The 12,229-nt window shown below is 39.7% G+C and overlaps 1 long non-coding RNA gene across 1 annotated transcript; it reads right to left on the bottom strand.

The window, feature by feature from the left end:
• Positions 1-1,055: 1,055 nt before the first annotated feature.
• On the bottom strand, positions 1,056-11,096 carry LOC149316931 (uncharacterized). Its single transcript, XR_016280549.1, has 6 exons — positions 8,521-11,096; positions 8,191-8,396; positions 7,481-7,691; positions 3,594-3,691; positions 2,082-2,242; positions 1,056-1,522 (listed from the first exon to the last, which is right to left on the bottom strand). It is a non-coding gene; the product is annotated as an uncharacterized LOC149316931 (long non-coding RNA).
• Positions 11,097-12,229: the final 1,133 nt, after the last annotated feature.

Here is a 12,229-nt window from a genome sequence, read left to right as displayed (position 1 = left end):
CAAAGTGGGTCTTCATTTTACTTACCAACTCCTTTTGCCTCGTGTATCATCTAAACACCCATCCTTCAAAGCAGCTGGAAACCACTTGATTTGGCCAGTGCAGTTTACCCCATAGAGAACAGAAAGTGTCAAGTGAAAGGTGAGATACTGATATATTCAGTTCAAAGATCTGAGGTAGAAGAAGCGCCTGCCCAAGATAGTAGAAAAGATTCAGCTAGATAGCCCAATGGTCTGACTCAGTGCCAACCACCATATTCCAGGTAGAAAACCATAATTAGTGTTGATGTGTGAAAGCAATAAATCTGTTTACCAAAAGTCATCTTCCTTGGGTTCAACATCTTCTCTCATAAGATTATTTTCGTTACATGTGGAGCAGTGAGACACTTCTGTTAATACATGTAGTGTTCCATGAAGCCATTGCCTTTGTTCATACTTCTGCTAATGAATTGAAATTTATGAATATAATTCAATCAAACTATTTCTCTTTCTAGTCCTCCTTGGTAATTCCCTCATTCAAAGACTGCAACCTTTAAATCCTATACTGTATCTCCAGGGAGGATGGAAGATTTGAAGAGTTTCTGAGAGTGATGTGAGAATTAGGCCTGAAGCAGATGGGTGGTTTGGAGTGGCCTCTGACTGCTCTAGTCACAAGTGCTCCCTGAGCAGCATAGGACCACAGCAAACAGATACCACAGTCCCAAGGCCACCCACTGCTATGTTCCTCAATGGCCTGCCAGCAAGGAGCCCTTTTTTTGCACTCCTTTTGTAGCTGGGTTTGGGCCACCTTAGCCAGCCATGGGTTGACTTCGGGCCAGTCTGGGGGCTTGCATCATCTGAATGCCAGGTCCCCAGATCCACTTTTGGCCCATCTTTTTTGGGCCTTAGAGAATCTTTCCAATTATTTCATTTTATTAGTGTCTCTGTACAAATATATATATGAAAGTTTACATTGTACCAAAGTTAAACAAAAACTAAACTGTCAATAGAAACACACGAAATTTAAAAATGCAATAACATCCAAAATCCACAAAATAGTGATCCCTTTATTAGGGTAACCAAAATGCACAAAATACATGTTGCAAATGTTTGAAGCTCCACTGGCTTCTTCATCAGGCAAAGGTTTTTTACATTATACTCAAAGTCAATATTTCTGGCCATGTTCAAGAAACCAATGAAAAATACACATAAACAGTGAAACTGGCTTTTCAATACCCACAGCTCAAACTGGTGATACCAGAAACAGCAAAGGTGAATGAAAATTTTGACTGTGAAGTAATTTTCAAGAATATCTTCTCCATTCCCTTGGAAAACTGCAAACTGCTTGTAGACAACTTAGCCATTTCTCTAGTAAAGGCATTTGACCATGGCTCCATCAGGCCTAGCTTAGACCAAGAAGGAGATCCTTCCCTCCAATCCATCTGCCATGGTCCAGGCCTCAGAGGGAGAGAAGAAATGCTGGACCTGATCCCCTTCTCCACTGCCATTCCCTTCTCCTTTTATCGTGTCTTTTTAGATTGTAAGCCTGAGGGCAGGGAAATATCTAATTAACCATTCGTAAGCCACTCTGAGAGCCTTTGTGGCTAAAGAGCAGGGTATAAATACTCTAAATAAATAATAAATAATACAGGAAAAAAGAAAAATATGATGATGTTAGGGACAAAGACATACATTTTGAAAATATGTTGTTGTTTTTCTCAGTTAGGATGGTATGGAGGGATATCCAGGCAAACAGAGGCCATTTCTTTTGGCCATGTGGGCCTGGGAGACAAGAATCTTAAAGTCCCGGAAATAAAATTTAACCTCCACTGGCAACACACAAAGATACATTCTTTAAGATCTAGGCTGTCTCTGTCCTTTAAGAGGTTACCCATCCACTTACCAGGCAAAGAACATTGAATTTTTCAAAAGATGTGGTTGCATTTGGAAGACTGTTAGGTGCTGTTTAGGCAAAACACACCAAACTCAGTCCCAAGATTTACCTTTGTTGGATGTAGAATCCTCAAAGAGTTAATTCTAAGTGCCTTGGCTTCCTCTATAATCAATTTAAAAGTATACCCTTTAAAACACACACACACACACACCTTCCTTCCAATGTGGGACTCAAGGCAAAAAGTTCTGCTTGACTGACGGATACAGAAATATTTTCCCAAATCATTTGTTTTCCCCTCTCCAAGCACTGCAACTGAAGCTCCTTGCAATGTCATTCTTTCAGCCTCTCTCAGTTTATTTTCTTTCCTAGCCACTGGAGGAAAGAAAAATCATTAAGAAATACTCATTTTTGCCATAAAAAATATTAGGTTAACAAAAACCCTCTTGGTAAGTGGCATAAGTACAGTAGATGGAATTTTGCTGTAAGACTCATTGATCTGTGTCTACTAATAATGGCAAACTGTCTTAAAGAGAAAAAGTGATTGAATATGTGCTTTCTAATTCTTCAATAGACCACTCAAGCAATTTCATTCATTTTCATTAACAAGAAAAGTCTTCAGTCAAACAACCGGTATTTCTTCTAACCTTTTTTGACATGGAGGTTCGCCATTGAAGTAGTTGCTGTTATTGGCCCGGTACAGATGGGCCAAAAGTGGCATGGCTGCGTCAATACTAGGGCTCAGGAGTGCGCAGCAACAGCACACTCTTGAGACATTATTATTATTATTATTTGTATTCTGCTTTTTCACAAAGGAATCAAAGCAGATTCCAACAGTATAAATAAAACATCAAACGATTATAAATTTTAATTTAAAACCCCCAAAACCCCAACCCTCCCCCCAGTCATAAAAACAGTGATCAACCCATAAAAAGAAATTAAACATCAAAAAAATTTAAACTATCCAATAGAAATACATTAAAATTTTGGGCAGATTATTGGAAGAAATTAATCTTCCTCTAGATGAGGGGGGGGGGGGGAAGGAGGTGATGGTATCAAACAATTTTGATATCCATAGCAATAGGGGTGTCAACAGAGGGGGGAGGCAAGTCTAATAGATCTAATGGATCTAACCTAGTCTGGGAAGGCCTGCCAGAAGAGATCCATCTTAATAGCCTTTTTAAAGGCTTCCAAGGTGGTAATATGGCGGATCTCATCCAGAGCCTGAGAGCAGCTGATGAGAAGGTCCTCTGGGTCAGTACGTATGGGCGGCACCATTTTGGTGTGCGTGGATTTAGACAGCACACGTAGCAATGACATGTCTTGTGTGATGCGTCCCAACAGTGCGGAGCACAAGGCATGTCACCGGGGCACAAATGGAGCTCCTTTTGGCAGTGGATTGTTGCTGCGGCTGTGTGGTTGCCGCAGCAATGTTCCAGAGAAGAAAGGGGCAGCCTCTGTTGGCTGAACTCCAAAACATCTGAAGAACCAAAGTTTGGGAACCACTGCAATAGGATCAGCTTTACCAAACCTGACAAATGTCTCTAGAAAGTCAAGAAGTGCGGTATGACAAATATAATGGTTATTCCCACACTCTTTTACACCCCCCAGTTACAGAAACAGCAAAAGACAGTAGCATTCTCCCTTTAATCTTGAAGTTCCTAATTGTGATGGCCTGACCTCTTAATTCTCTTTAAAAGAAACTCTACAAGCCAGTAGACATTACCACATCTTGAAGCACTGAGTTCCATGCTTTATGGATGACATTCCTCTTTCTGTCTATCCTGACCATCAATTTCATTGGTTACTCTGTGACTTCAAATTCTATGGAAGAGTAAGAAATTCTAGTCACATTCTATACACACTACACAAATGTATATGCCTTTCATGAAATGATTTCTTTCTAAAGTAAAAACATCCTGAAAATTTAGTGTTTCCTTAGAGAGAATGGTCTCCAGCCTGCTAACCATGTTGATACTGTACAGAGTTTTTCAAAGGCAGTTGCATTTTTGATAAACATGACATGAAGTTAAACTTTTTAAGTGTTTCTAGGAATGGAGCTGCTATGTTCATGACTCCAAGAATACTTTCCTGAAGAACTGGAAGTAATCCAAACCCTGTCAGTGTACACGAGCTTAAGATATCTATCTATCTATCTATCTATCTATCTATCTATCTATCTATCTCTTCAACATTATTTAACACTTATTTGCCTTGAACTGTGTGTGTATGTGTGTGTTTGTGTGTGTATATGGTTTTATTTTTTTAACAGAAGCTGGGTGGCCATCTGTCATGGGTGCTTTGATGGTATATTCCTGCATGGCAAGCCTTGATTTTTTCTGTTTTATATACGAGACACCACTTTATATTATATATAATGGGACTTGAACATCCATGGGTTTTGGTATCTATGGGAGGTCCTGGAACCAAACTCCAGGGGATACCAAGTCCCCAATGCATGACATATGTACAATTCCCATATGTCCAATTTGAAGAGCTTGTTTTGAAGCTTTTCGCAAATTCTCAACAGTACTGTGGTATATCAAATCTTAACATTCTTGTGATGAGCCTCCTGTTTTTTGTGGGTTTTTCGGGCCTCCTGTTTACTTGTTAAATGTTGGCCTGTTCTATCATACAAGAAAATCAGAATAAATGGAGTTCCCCTTTGATGTTTTGTGGCAGTCTTCCTGGGAGACTAGCACATAAAACTATACTGACCAGTTCCAGAATCAGAAATCCAGGCTGCATGGGTTATTTTTCCAATCCAGTAAGAATGCTTCCATTGATGTATGTAAAAATATCTCACTAATTTCTGCAGATCATTCCCTAATGAAGCAACATTTTCTAAGTAATGACTTGAAGAGGCTTGGAGGACTTGGAGAGATGGATTGCAGTTATCCAAAAGACAAGGGGAAAAAACCATAAATAAGAGGTCTCTTCAATCTCTGTTATCGAATTGCTGCATTTTGGCATTCATCTCATGTGTTACCTGGATCACAAAATGCAGAACTAGGGCCTGTTACAGACTGCCAAAATAAAGCTGCTTCGGGTCTCTTTGGAGGTATGCTATTTAAATGATGGATGGGTCCTAAGAGTCCGGAGGTTGCGCCAAAGCCACACTCCATTCCTAAGCACTGGAGTGCAGCTTTGGTGCAGCTTCCAGATTCTTAGGATGCATGCATCATTTAAACAGCATACCTCCAAAGAGACCCGAAGCAGCTTTATTTTGCCAGTCTGTAACAGGCTAATGTGTCTTTTTGGAAAAACAAATTATGGTATCTATCAACCTCTTGCAATGTAACGCTAACAACTAGATTCCAGATTTCTTAACTTTGATGTGCAGCATCTGTACAGCAATTGTGTTAAACATTTCATACTGAAACATCAATTAGACGGATGGATGAGCTTTTGTGCTGTATATTTTCAAACATTAATGTCATCATCTGCATGCTAAAGAAATGAAATTTTGATTTTACAGAGGCCACTAAGGATTAATTTAATGATTTGGGTAGAGTTTAGATTTCCTCCCAAGAGGTGTGAAGGTTAAAAGGTACATCTTGCTAAATATTTAAAATCTTTAACCTTCTGGTTTGATCCAAATGATCCTGGGGAAAGAAACCACTTATATAGCTGAGCTGTAGCTTGCTTAAAATTTAAATAGTTCTCCTTTGTGAATCTTGAGCTATTGTACCTAATGTTTTTACTATTTCTATGTCACACTTTGTAATAACATTTTAAATCTGCACTTGATGCATTTTTCAACATGCCTCCCAGATTGTAAAGCACAGAGAAAAGAGTTTTCTTTTTACAAAAGGAGGGGAAAAGACAAATCTGCTTCTGCTTTTCTATCTCTTCCCATTTGAAACAGCAAAACCTATCAACACACTTCTAGAATTTTATTACTATCCTTTCCAATGATTCATGGAGAAATTGGAGAAACTTCTTATCTATCCATTTGAATGCAAGAAGTTTTTATATATTCATTGATTAGCTGAGATAGAAGGTCCCTTCTGTTGCATATTGTATGATACCACATTGCATGAGATCTGGGAGAGAGAAATTTCCCATGCAAAGCATAATGTTTAGCATTTATTTGGGAAACAGTACATTGTACATTGGGAGAGACAGTATGGTTTAGTGGTCTGAGAATTGGGCTATGATTCTGGAGACCAGGGTTCAAATCCCCACTTGACAATTGAAAACCACTGGTCACACAACTCACACTTTCTCAGCTTCAGACGAAGGCAAAGACTAACCCCCTATGAACAAATCTTGTTAAGAAAACCACATGGTAGTATTGCCTTAGGGCCACCATAAGTCAGAAATGACATGAAAACACACAACAGCAACAAGAACAACAACAGCAACATTCTAAGTATTCACAATTATTAATGATTAGTGACATGACAGCAGTCACACAAGATAACTCAATATTATCCCTACATAGGATGTGTGAGTTTGAAGCTGCCACAGCCAGTTAGGTTTAATACTATACAGAGTTTTATCCAACAGATGTCCACTTAAGAATATGTCCTGGCAGGGATAACCCCATCTCATAGCAGGGTGAAATGACCTTTGTCAGTTGGCACAATGAACGGAAGGGACAGAAGAGAAAATAGAAAGTTGTGTCTCAATGGGAAACATATTCTGCTTTTTTTTAATGTATAAAAAATGTATTCTCAGTTTAATTTTGGAAAGGAAAGGAGCTGGGTTTGCTTTAGGCAAAAGAACATCTTGCACTAGCTCTGTATCCTTAAGGTATGGCGGGCTTGAAAGAGCTTTGCAAAGTTTGACTTCCAATAGACATCAGGGTAGTTGAATTCTTCCATTACTATTACCAGAGGCATCACTAGGTAGGTTTGGGGGGGGGGGTGCAGGTGCTTAGGTAGCACTAGGTGACACCCTAAATGGGGGTGATGCCACTGCTCCCCAAACATATGCCTTTTAGCAGAAACAGTCTATGGCATTCACCTGTGTCATTTAAAATGCAGAGGAGATGGTGTGAGTGGGATGAGGCTCAATGGGAGAAGAAAGGAGAGGTCCCAGTTTTTTTAAAACTGAAATAAAATTTTAAAATTTTAAACATTTAAAACATTTTTATTTTTAAAAAAATATTTTAAAATTTTCTTGAAAAACATCAAATCTTACCAAATGTTCACTTTAACTACATAAAACTATGCACAGGTAAATATATTTATAATATAGTAATTTAAAGGTATAATTTTAATTTTGCTAGTGGTTTTATGTCCCAATGATTACCATTACATTCAGCGATATGTTGGAATTAGGAAAACACATTACCAAGGAGTCTGAATGGTATGGTATGAAAGGAAGTCAATAGGGGAGTGACACCATGAGTTACAACACCGGGTGATGCCAACCCTAATGATGTCGCTGACTATTATTACTGGGAGAAGAAATGGTTAAGAGGTGATATGATAGCCCTGGTTAAGCATTTGAAGGGGTTTCACATTGAGGATGGAGCAAGCTTGTTTTCTTCTGCTGCAGAGACTATAATACAGAACAGTGGATGCAAGCTACAGTAAAAAAGATTCCACCTAAACATTAGGAGGAACTCCTTGAAAATAAGAGCTGTTCGACAATGGGACATACTCCCTCGGAGTGTGGTGGTCTCTTTCTTTGGAGGTCTTTAATCAGAGGCTGGATGGTGATCTGTTGGCGATACTTTGACAGAGTACATGCATAGCTTGGGTTTGGACTGGATGGTCTTTGTGGTCTCTTCCAACTCTAGGATTCTATGATTCTGTAACTATGCCTATATCCAGACAGTGATGCAGCACTCCTGGTTCCTTCAATCTCCCCACTATAAATAAAGAAAAAGAAGGAAAAGGGGACATCAAAAAGACAGAAGGCATAATTCCCATTTTTCACTTCTGCCCCAGACACTGGTAGCATGCTGACCTTGACAGATTACTTCTAAGGAAATGTAGTTCATGACAGAGAAAAGATTCCTCATTTTTACATTCATGTAAAAAAAGCGTCACATGCATATCTCAGGTGGACAACTATGACTACTTCCAGGAACACATGCATGCATGCACACATCATTTCTGAACACCTGAGGCAGTGAGTTTTATAACAGAGAGAGAGAGAAGCAGCATGTTGTACCTCATATATGGGTGACTACATGCACATCCATTTGGATTATATACATTAAATTTATTCTGCATAGATAATTAATATGTGTAACATGTGCCATGTATATATGCACATATTGTACAGAATATGGGATATATAAAAAATTAAACAGAAGGGCAAGCCACACTTTACATTAACTGTGATCTTCCTAAAAGGATATTTACTGGCTCCAGAGAAGCAGAAACAGGGCAAGAGTCTCAAGGAAAAATCTCCCTTGTCAGAGCTGATTTTTGTCACCATGCAAGAATTCTGTGCAGCCTTAGTATTGATATGAAGGTGTTCCAGGTGGCTGGCTCTATAATTTGTTGAGTAAATGTCAGCTCTTCATAGTGATGTCTTTCTAGAATTTCTTGACATGGATGCTCCTCATCTAATAAAAGGAGGAAAATGAAAGGGAAGCAGTACATTTTGAGGTATTGATTGGATGTTTCTGCACAATTTAGAAAGCACTTTAAGGTTTGTCATTAATAGGTCCAATATGCAATGCTACATACCATTTATCCCCATAGGGATAAGGAAACAGCGTTATTGGTATTGGTTTCCTTCTTTACCTTTGCTTGCAGGACCATTCCTGTGGAATTAACAGAGTGCATAGACATTATAATGGGTTCAAGGAGAAGCCCAGCTTTTATTTCTTCTTGCCCTTCTTTGCTCAGTGCAACCGGGTAGCACTGGCATTTTTACAGCTCATATAATTTCACTTGATTTCCTTGGCTAAAATATATGAGTATATTGTCATTATAATCACTAATAATATGTTGTTGTTGTTGCGGGCCTTCAAGTCATTCCAATTTATGGTGACCCTAAGGCAAACCTATCATGAGATTTTCTTGGAATGATTTGTTCTGAGATTATCTGCCTTTGCCTTCCCCTGAGGCTGAGAAACTGTGGCTCATCTAAGGTCACCCAGTGGTTTTCTGTGGGTTTTCCAGGCTATGTGACCCTGTTCTGGAAGAATTTATTCTTGACGTTTCACCTGCATCTTCAGAGGGTGGTGGCACGGAAGTGTGTGAGGTATATATATACATGTGTGACCCTTGCTTGGGAGGAAGTGATTTCCATGTTAACTTGTGTATTAGTCTGTGGTTGAATGGCAAGGCCTCAGGGTGGGAGGATATGCAAGGTGGATGTGTGTCTAATTAATTAGCAATCTATTGTGTGCTGGGAAACCCCTTGACCTTGGGTGGGTGTGGTGCACAGAACACCCAGCTGACCAATCAGAAGGCAGCTGAGGCCCAGTCAATAGAATGTGGGCTGGGACTTGTGAGAATTCTGTGCTGATAGAGGAGAGAGTCAGTTGGGATTGGACAGTTGAGGGAACAGTTAAGTCCAAAAGAGGACTGAGTTCCAGGAGTTCCTGAGGGAACAGTCAGTTAGGGCTTGGAATCCTGAGAGTGAGGGTTCCAGAGATAGAGAAGGACGGTTAGGGGTAGAGTCTGAGTGGGAAACGCCTCCCTACTGTTATACTTCCAGGACTCTAGAAAAGGGAGTGGCTGGAGTGTGATATCCTGAGCCTTGGTGGCTGTTAGGACTAAGTTTAAAAGAGGAACTTAATAGAAGGACTGTGTAAATCTTAGTTATAAGAAACTAGTGATTTAGCTAGAGAGTTATAAAACCAATAGTAACTATAACAAAGTGAAAGTAATAATTACATAAGATATATCAAAAACAATACTGTTAAACCTTCTTGTAAATAAAGTTTGATTTGTTTGCTTCAAGAAGGACACGCCTAGACTTAAGTTAATACCACACTACTCACATTACAAAACACGGGTGACAGGCGTGGGATTAGAAAACCTCATAGGACTGCCATCTTAAAAAGAAATAAGGTGAAGGAGTGTTGTCTTCACATATTTTGGTGGCAGCGGTGGGATAAAAGGCCCAGGGTGCTGTCATCAATGAAACTTAGTTGTGTGCATCACATAAATTGGTAGGCAGCGTAGGGATACGTAAAATCCTTGGCTGGAAATATGATGAGAAGTGTGCTGGAGACTGACCAGGCTGCATAAGAGAGTTAATAACAGTCCCTGAGGTAATTTGCTGAGGTAAATTGTAGGGGACTAAAAAGAAAGAAAGAAAGAATGTTACCGTTTTAGAGCGCCTGTTCTACAAATTCGGTGGCCAGAAGTGTGCTTTGGTTATAGGGATCTGATTGCAAATTACCAGACACCCAATATTACATGTGAACTTGGAAATAGGAAGTTCAATGTTTTAAACTCTAGGCGTTGGTGTCAGTAAAGTGATCTCTGAGGTATTCATACAAGGGTATTTGTAGGAGATTGCTTGGAACCTGACCACGCTGGGGTGTGATTTTAAGACTAGTCTCTGAGGTAAATGTACTGGGTATTGGTAAGAGACTAGTTGACAGAGAAAACACCATGTGATTTCTGTGGTAAAAATTGGTGGTAACGTATGGAGTCACTACGCTAACTTCAAGATACAAGTGTTGTCTTTAAATTCAGTTGAGAAAAAGACAGATAAAAGTATTTCCTGAGGTAAAAGTTTTAGATATTTGTAGGGAAATACTTAAAACATGCCTCCTAACAAAGTCAAACCTCCAACAATGACAGAAATGGTAGAAAAATAGGAGGTCGGAGAAGAGATGGTGGTTAGTGTTGACACAGCCGTTTCTGAACCTCAAAAAGTTTAGAGATTTGGAAAATCAAACTTGAAATGGTCAGGATAGAAAGTGAGAGACTTTGTAAGGGAAAAGAAATTGAAAAAGAAAAAGAAATTGAAATGGCCAAAATAAAAGAACGAGAAAATGAGAGGCTTTTGAGAGAAAAAGAGATTGAAAGAAAAAAGGAAAGTACTCATAATAGGGAAATCCATGACATAAAAATGAAGGAACTGGAAAATGGGATGGCTCATGATAGAGAAATACATGACATAAAGATGAAGACATGGGACTTAATGATCAGTTTAAAATCTAGAGTTATTCATATTATTATTCAAGAGACAGAGCCCTCCCTCCACGGCCAACTGTCATCATTCAGCCTGGAGGGAGTGAGGGGGCGGGTCCAACACCATCGGAACCGCCCTGAAGAGATAGAGCCCTCCCTCCACAGTCAACTGTCATCATCCAGCCTGGAGGGAGTGAGGGAGTGGATCCAACACCATTGGAACCGCCCTGAAGAGACAGAGCCCTCCCTCCACGGCCAACTGTCATCATTCAGCCTGGAGGGAATGAGGGGGCAGGTCCAACACCATCGGAACCGCCCTGAAGAGACAGAGCCCTCCCTCCACGGCCAACTGTCATCATTCAGCCTGGAGGGAGTGAGGGGGTGGGTCCAACACCATCGGAACCGCCCTGAAGAGACAGAGCCCTCCCTCCATGGCCAACTGTCATCATTCAGCCTGGAGGGAGTGAGGGGGCAGGTCCAACACCATTGGAACCGCCCTGAAGAGACAGAGCCCTCGCTCCACGGCCAACTGTCATCATTCAGCCTGATGGGAGTGAGGGGGTGGGTAGGGGCTAATTTTGTATTGCAATTTTTACTGTACACCGCTATGATCATTGCGGAATAGCGGTCTATAAATAAAACTTATTATTATTATTATTATTATTATTATTATTATTATTATATTGTGAAGAATAACATTAATGGTTTTCCTCTATATGATACAAAAAAAATTCCTAAATATGTTCAAACCCTGTTCTCCAGAGTCATAGTCCAACGTTCAAACCACTAGACCACACTGACACTCTACTAGGATTTAAGATAAAACAAAAACATAGACCAAATTTGTACAGTAAAAATGAGGATACATTTCAAAATGAATGGAGAATAAATTAAGTCCAACAATCACACCTAGTGTTTACAACTAATTTACTAATTTACTTGTCAAACTATTTATTTTCTAGACTTCCCATAACTTAGCATATTCCCCAATTAACATTCAAGTTTAAAATATAATTTGGTAAAATATGGTTGTTGTTGTTGTGTGTTGATTTGTTTTGTTTGTTTTTAGAATTCATTAAGGTGGGTGCCTCTCCCTCTGCCACATTCAGTAAACTAGGAAACTCAGCTCCCTCAAGAGAAAAAGAAATAGAACTGGAAGAAATGTATCACATGGGACAGCCAATCTGTGTCATTTCTTTGGGAAGGCAATGGGGGAAAGGGGAGAGGGAAAGATAATTTTCCAGGGCAGAGCTCTGTACAGAAGAGATGGGTTGCATAGCAGATAAGAACTGAGTTTTGG

The sequence above is a fragment of the Sceloporus occidentalis genome, unplaced genomic scaffold (assembly GCF_023333645.1).
Source record: "Sceloporus occidentalis isolate IW3139 unplaced genomic scaffold, rSceOcc1.0.p SCAF_3, whole genome shotgun sequence".
NCBI lineage: Eukaryota > Metazoa > Chordata > Lepidosauria > Squamata > Phrynosomatidae > Sceloporus > Sceloporus occidentalis.
The sequence above is the reverse complement of the archived record's forward strand: the minus strand, read 5'-3'. Positions and strand labels throughout refer to the sequence as shown.